Raw genomic sequence first — 7,822 nt, 5'->3', positions numbered from 1 at the left:
TATGAAATTAAAAATAAATAAATTAATGAATAAGCCTTAGCAGCATGATTTCAGTAAATGAGGCTTAGATCTAGTCCTTTATGAGCGGTGAATCGTGAATCTTACTGTGACGTCGCCGTGATGTCCCCGCCGGTCTGTCGTCTGCCGTCCCTATCAATCGCTCATAAAGGACTAGATCTAACAAAGCATGTGACTTTGATAAATATTCCGAATCAGCTGGTTTGAAACAAATTCACAAAGGTTTCAAAAGCTTTACAAAGCTGTGTTTTGAAAGTGACCATCACTACCCTCAGGATCAAAGGCCAACTGAGGCTAAAATAATTATGTGTAAAATTGATACAAAGTGATAAATGAGAATGAAGTTAAAGGAAGTGAACACAACAAGCATTTGTTGTCTTACATGAAAGGTAGGCTATGTGTATCCTTTCACTCATAATTTCTGCAGATGAATTTGAAGGAATAGTTCACCCAAAAATGAAAATTCTGTCATTAATTACTCACCTTCATGTCGTTCCACACCCATAAGACCTTCGTTCATCTTCGGAACACAAATTAAGATATTTTTGATAAAATCCAGTGGCTCAGTGAGGCCTGCATTGATAGCAAGACAATTAACACTTTCAATGCCCAGAAAAGTACTAAAAACATATTTAAAACAATTCATGTGAGTACAGTGGTTCAACCTTAATGTTATGAAGTGATGGCAAAAAAAAAAACCCAAAAAACAACAACAATAACAACAACAAAAAAAACACAGTGATGGGTGATTTCAAAACACTGCTTCAGGAAGCTTTATGAATCTTTTGTTTTGAATCAGTGATTCGGAGTGTGTATCAAACTGCCTAAGTCACGCCCCCCAATGGTGAACCATTGAAATTTCGAAACACTAACAAAGCCTTGTTTACTGAAATCACCTGACTTTGTCAGTTTGATACACACTCTGAACCACTGATTCGAAACTAAAGATTTGTAAAGCTTCAAAGCTTCATGAAGCAGTGTTTTGAAAACGCCATCACTTGATATTGTTGAATTAAGTCGTTTTTTTTTTGTTTTTTGTTTTTTTGTTTCTGCCATCACTTCATAACATTAAGGTTGAACCACTGTGGTCACATGAATTGTTTTAAATATGTTTTTAGTACTTTTCTGCGCATTGAAAGTGTTAATTGTCTTGCTATCAATGCAGGCCTCACTGAGCCACTGGATTTTATCAAAAATATCTTAATTTGTGTTCCGAAGATGAACGAAGGTCTTATGGGTGTGGAACGACATGAAGGTGAGTAATTAATGACAGAATTTTCATTTTTGGGTGAACTATTCCTTCAAATTCATCTGCAGAAATTATGAGTGAAAGGATACACATAGCCTACCTTTCATGTAAGACAACAAATGCTTGTTGTGTTCACTTCCTTTAACTTCATTCTCATTTATGACTTTGTATCAATTTTACACATAATTATTTTAGCCTCAGTTGGCCTTTGATCCTGAGGGTAGTGATGGTCACTTTCACAAAAACGGCTTTGTAAAGCTTTTGAAACCTTTGTGAATTTGTTTCAAACCAGCTGATTTGGAATGTGTATCAAAGTCACATATTATCAAAGTCATTATTATTTTATTTTATTTTTTTGCCGCACAAAAAGTGTTCTCGTTGCTTCATAACATAAAGGTTTATAAGGTTGATGTAGTCATGTAGTCACATGAACTGTTTTAAATATGTCTTTAGTAGTTTTGTGGGCATCTGAAAGTGCAGTGCTTGCAATGCATTGCCTCACTGAGCCATCGGATTTTATCAAAAATATCTTACAGTTTTTTACAGACGCTAGGACACATTTCTCAATACTTAGGTCACTTTTGCAAAACTCTTCACACAGTTCTCCTAACCAACTTTCATTTTGGCAAAGCAGTTCATTTCACATTCAAAATGCACTAAATCTACCAAAACACTTTATTCAGGTCTCAAATCAACTCATTCTTTCAGAACACTAGCAAAGGTTGACAGCCGACAAACACACTTTGTCACCCACAAAACAATGACCTGAAAAACACTAACAACATGTAGCATTATACAATGTTTTCTTGTGTAAAACAAGGACACATCTCTGTTTATAATTCACTGCAATATATGTTACTGGAATGAATCAGACATGAAGCAGAATTCGTCAATATTTTATGTCGTTTATTTATTTTTATTTTTTTGCATTGAGTAATTCCAAAATACAAGAATTTGTAACACACCATCCACTGATACAGATACAATTCAATTGTTTTTATAGCATTTAATTTTAAGATTTAAAATATATTTCATTAAAATATTACTGTAGGAATGTAGCAAATTGCTGTCTTATTGAGTTTTGTATTATGTTTTTGTTTTGAACACAAGTTTAACAGTTTTGAAAACAGTATGTAAGCGTGTGCAAATTGGCCTGTACGTACAAAGAGTTTGGGCAGTTGTTGTGTCTGAGTGAGAAAAGAATTCATGAAATTTGAGAGATGTAGTCATTGAATGCATTTTGTGCCAAAACAATGATAATTGATCCTCAGTTTAGCCCACATAGACTTCTGTTGTGCTCACTGTGTGAAGAGTTTTGCAAAAGTGACCTAAGTATTGAGAAATGTGTCCTAGCATCTGTAAAAAACTGTAATTTGTGTTCTGAAGATGAACGAAGGTCTTACGGATGTGCAACGACATGAGGGTGAGTAATTACAGTTTTTCTCAAATGCTAAAACACATTTCACAAACGTTTCCTCCATGTTCCCCAATGTCTAAACACAACACCCTTTTCTAAAGCTACATAAACACAACCACACCTTCTCATTTCAAAACTCAAACTTTCACACCAAAAGAGCAGCTCGAAGCTTTCAAAAATGTAAACACTATACACATCATTGTATCATCAAAACAATTGAAAACACAATGCTCAATTTGTGAGAAGGTTCTTTGTTTCATAACTGCCAATGCATATTTTTAGAAACTTTACAGTAATGGATGTTCTTAGATCTCTGCAGAGGATTAGGCATTTAGATTTGTGAGTTTCATATGAAGAGTATAAATCTATAGTAAATTCTGCATGTACACTACTGTAACACAACTCAATGCAAAAACAGAATCTATTGCACACAACAGTACTCTTGAAAACATGATCAGGGTGTGAAGTTTTTTTTTTTATTTACTTTATTCACACCTCACACACACCACAATCACTGTGCGGCATCATGTCGCTGAGCTTCATCGGACCACATCACCTCATCCACGTCGCAGGCTATATTGTCTCTTGCCAGGCACCGTGGGAAAAACTCCCTGGAATGGCGAATCCATCCTTGGAAGGCCTCCACTGGGATGTCAACACAGGCCAGCTCCATTGCCCTTAGGAGGTTCTCTCTAGTGTATGGTTGTCTGTCATAAACCTTCCATCTCCACGATGAGAAGAACTCCTCTATAGGGTTCAGGAAAGGGGAGTAGGGTGGCAGACAGACGTTTAAAAAGTGGTTACTGTTGGTGGTGAACCACTCTCTGATTTGGTTTGTTTTGTGGAAGCGTACATTGTCCCAAATTATCACATAAATGTGATGTGCGGGCCCAGGATGGTGTTGTTGGCGGTCCAGGAGGATGTCTTTTAGCTCCTCTAGGAAGGTGAGGAGACGTTGGGTGTTGTAAGACCCAAGGACAGCATGCCGGTGGACAAGCCCCTCCAAACCCATGGCCGCACAAAGAGTAATATTACCCCCCCGTTGGCCAGGAACCTCAGTGATGGCTCTTTGGCCAATGATGTTACGGCCTCTTTGCCTTCGTTTCTGCAGGTTGAAGCCAGCCTCATCCAGGAAGAGGTACTCATGAGGTCTGGCCATCGCATCCAACTGTAATATCCTCTGTGAAAATGTGAAAGTGCACAGGTGTTCAGAACAACAGTCAATCAGGTAGCACAGTATTGTCCAGAAGTAATGTAGGCCACTGAGCAACACAGTATGTCCACTAACTGTACTGTGAACATGGATGTATACTTACTTGCACATACTCGTAACGTAGGTCTTTGTGTCACGCAGAGTTGCGCTCAAAGGAAACCCTATAGACCTGTTTCATCCGCATCTTTTGGCGCCGGAGAACTCGGTCTATTGTGGCTAAGCTGACATCATCAATGCTCTCAAAGTTGACATTATCGGCAATGACTTTGTCTCTGATCTCCCGGAGTCTGATGAGGTTGTTCTCACGAACCATATCCACAATGAGGGTTTCTTGTGCCGCTGTAAATATGGCAACCCTCCCACCTCTATGTGGCATTCTTTCAATTCTAAAGAAAGAAACGTGTTGTCAATTGACGTTTTACAATACAGTAACAACTGATTTGAACTAATTTGTATTGTGACAAAGAAAGCAATAGAGTACAATACCTGTTGTGTTGTCTGAATGCCCTGATAATGGTGGCCACGGTGAACCTACTCAGGTTTGGACGGACTCGTAGTCCTGCTTCAGCCATTGTCATGCCATGGACAATGACATGGTCAATGACTGTTGCTCGCATCTCGTCTGTAATGAGGGTACGAGGTTGTCTTGCTCTCCCTCCTGGACCTTCTCCTCTCCCTTGTTGGCCTGCTCCTCTTCCTCCTCTGATTTGAACTCCTCTTCCTCGTTGGCCTGCTCCTCTTCTTCCATGGCCAGCTCTTCTCCCTCCTCTGACTCGAATTCCTCTTCCCCTGACTCTGTCTTCATCCATTGTGTTTGTTTGGAATCTTCAGCAAACTGTGCACTCTGAACTTGTTTTTATACATGTGGTCACAGCATTAGCAACAAGTGTCTTCAATTGTGAGTCGTTGTGTGTAATGAATGACGCCAGGTATGTTCATTGTGTTCAAATATTGCTGACTGTGGCAAGCATTTTGCATCACATGAGCTTTCATTTGAGAATATGAGCAGAGTTCTTTTGCAACTTGTGTTTTAGCAAAGAAAAATGTGTTAAGATTTATGAGAATGGAGGATTGTGTTTTGTGAATTGTGTCTTCATGTGAAATGTGTTTATGATATTGGAAAATGATGGCTAGATTTAGTAAATGTGTTTAGACAACTGGTCATTTGGTTTAGAGGACTGGCTTTTGTGTTTTAGCATTTGAGAAAAACTGTAATGACAACATTTTCATTTTTGGGTGAACTAAACCTTTAAAATGTTGTTGTAGGAACCAACAAGAACACACAGCCTCTATATTTGAAAAATGAGTCTATATTTATCTACATTACTATTACTTTTATTCTTTCCAATATGTAACATTTACAGTGTTTTTACCAGATGAGACTGTGTGTGTGTGTGTGTGTGTGTGTGTGTGTGTGTGTGTGTGTGTGTGTGTGTGTGTGTGTGTGTGTGTGTGTGTGTGTGTGTGTGTGTGTGTGTGTGTGTCACCTACATTGTGGGGTCCAGCCAGCGGTCCCCACGAAGAAATGGATTAATAAACATACTAAAAGATGTTTTTTTGAAAATGTAAAAATGCAGAATGTTTCCTGTGATGGTTAGGTTTAGGGATAGGGGTAAGGTAGGGGGATAGGAAGTACAGTTTGTACAGTATAAAAACCATTACGCCTATGGAGAGACCCCACTAAGATAGGTGCGCCTGTTTGTGTGTGTGTGTGTGTGTGTGTGTGTGTGTGTGTGTGTGTGTGTGTGTGTGTGTGTGTGTGTGTGTTTCAAGGCTTTGTGTGCATAGTTTGATCACCTTTTTTCAAGAGTAAAACATATGGATGGAACAATTGAGTGTTTTTTTTTTTCTTCTTCTTCGTTTTGTACTTTGTGGACGGTTCCTATCTGCTATTTTATATTACAAAATGTAAAGATGCAAAGCAGATTAAACACATTCATTACATTGTGTGTTCTCTTCTTCATTTTAAAACAATTTGAACACAACCTGTTTTTTGTTCTTATGCTGAATCATAATTGATCTATTGAAGTGTTTCTCGAAACATCTGCTCAAATTGAACACTTTAAGCTACAAAATATGCTTTATTTTATTCTTCTGTAATTGTTACTCTAATAAAAGAAGAGTTTTATATTATTGCGACAGGCCGTGGTAGGTCCCCGTCACTAAAGACCTGAATACGCATTTAAGGGTTCACTGAAATTTATTGTCATATTTGCTAATTTTCTTTTAATGTATTTGTCATGTTTTGATCTGTTTTCCTTTTGTATTGTTTTCTAGGGAGAAATTGATTCATTTTTATAATTTTATAATAATTAATTTAAGGAGGTAAAAGATCCTTATAAACCTTGGTTGTCATAAAAATAGAATTCTATCACATTCTTTTGGCAGTCAATGTTTTGGGCTGGAAATCATTGATTCAATCTGGCAACACTGCCAATGTGACACGTTAGGTGTTTGAATGAAGCCTTTGAATTGGAACACACTTATGTATCCTAAATATGTCTTAATTATGATTAGTAGGATGAAAATAATCTGTTATTTAAACGGTGATTAAATTATATATAGAAAGCGATCAAAGAATGCTCCCTTTGCAATCACTAGAGCTGTCAATCAAGCAGCGCACGCTGGAGCTGTCAATCAAACAGCACAAGTGTATAAGTGACTGAGTTTTGGACTGGCACCAAAACTCCCCTTTTATTCAATCTCTTAGTTATGATGAAAGCATTCGTTAGTGTGCAGAAACTGAGTTGCAATGATGAGGTCACTGCTTTCGTGTTCTCAACAACATGTCTGTGATCGGCTACAATGTTCATCACTGCAACCTTTCATGCCACAATCTACATATAATGCCATAGAATTAAGTGTAGTGACATAATCAATGCTTTTCAGGATTAGTTAACCTTGAGAGCTATAATAAAAATGCACTAAAACAGAGTAATACTCAGCTATTTCAAATGGAAAGACATTAGCCAATCACAGCAGTGGCTGTTTACACTGAAGTCTCATAGTAGACACGCCCCTTCAAACAGAGATTTCAAATAAGAGGGCTGAAATCAGGGTAGGAAATATGCCTTTATTTCAACATTATGACCATTTATGATGTAAAAAGCATACTAACATTATAAATGCACACCAGGAATCAATAAAACAATGAAACAATCCAGTTCATAACCCCTTTAAACTCCAGCCAAGCAAGCCCAAGGTAACAGTGGCATTGAAGAAAAAGAAGAAAAAAAAAGAGATGTTTTGATGTTGGTTTTACTGTCAAAAGTGATGCTGAAGACTTGTTATTACTCGAAAAGCCTAAAGAGTGTGTGTGGTATTACTGCCCCCTAGAGGAACATGCTGCAGTTGGTTTGACTGAGTTTGATATTCAAAATTTAAATACAAATGCATTTAAAATTCATATTCTCTATCTCAACATCAAAGGGTGTGTCTTGTTACTTGGATCTAAAAGAACATTTCCATGCAGACATTTATCTTATTTGTAATTCAGGATAAATGCTATGTTATTAAATTTAAACCTGATAATAAATTAATTTAGCCTACAATATATGGGCCTACAGGTTTTCATCTCAACTTCACAGTGTTTGTCTTGTTACTGGCTCCGATTCAGGATTTGAAAACCTATAATTATTTAATTTAAGGAGGTAAATGATCCTTATAAACCAACGCCATCTCATCACCAATTCGTATGCATTTTACGAGGTGGCTAATTCGTATGAATTCATACAACCTCACTCGTACGAATTCATACGATTTGTCTAAGCAGTGACGGGTAGGTTTAGGGGCGGGGTTAGGGGTAGGTCATTCGTATGAATTCATAAGAATTTGTCAACTCGTAAAATATGTACGATTTAGCAAAAAACGCATGAATTCATACTAGTGAGGTCGTATAAATTTGTACGAATTAGCCACCTCGTAA

Source organism: Chanodichthys erythropterus, chromosome 11, assembly GCF_024489055.1.
Source record: "Chanodichthys erythropterus isolate Z2021 chromosome 11, ASM2448905v1, whole genome shotgun sequence".
NCBI classification, from domain to species: Eukaryota; Metazoa; Chordata; class Actinopteri; order Cypriniformes; family Xenocyprididae; genus Chanodichthys; species Chanodichthys erythropterus.
This window is presented reverse-complemented; position numbering follows the sequence as displayed.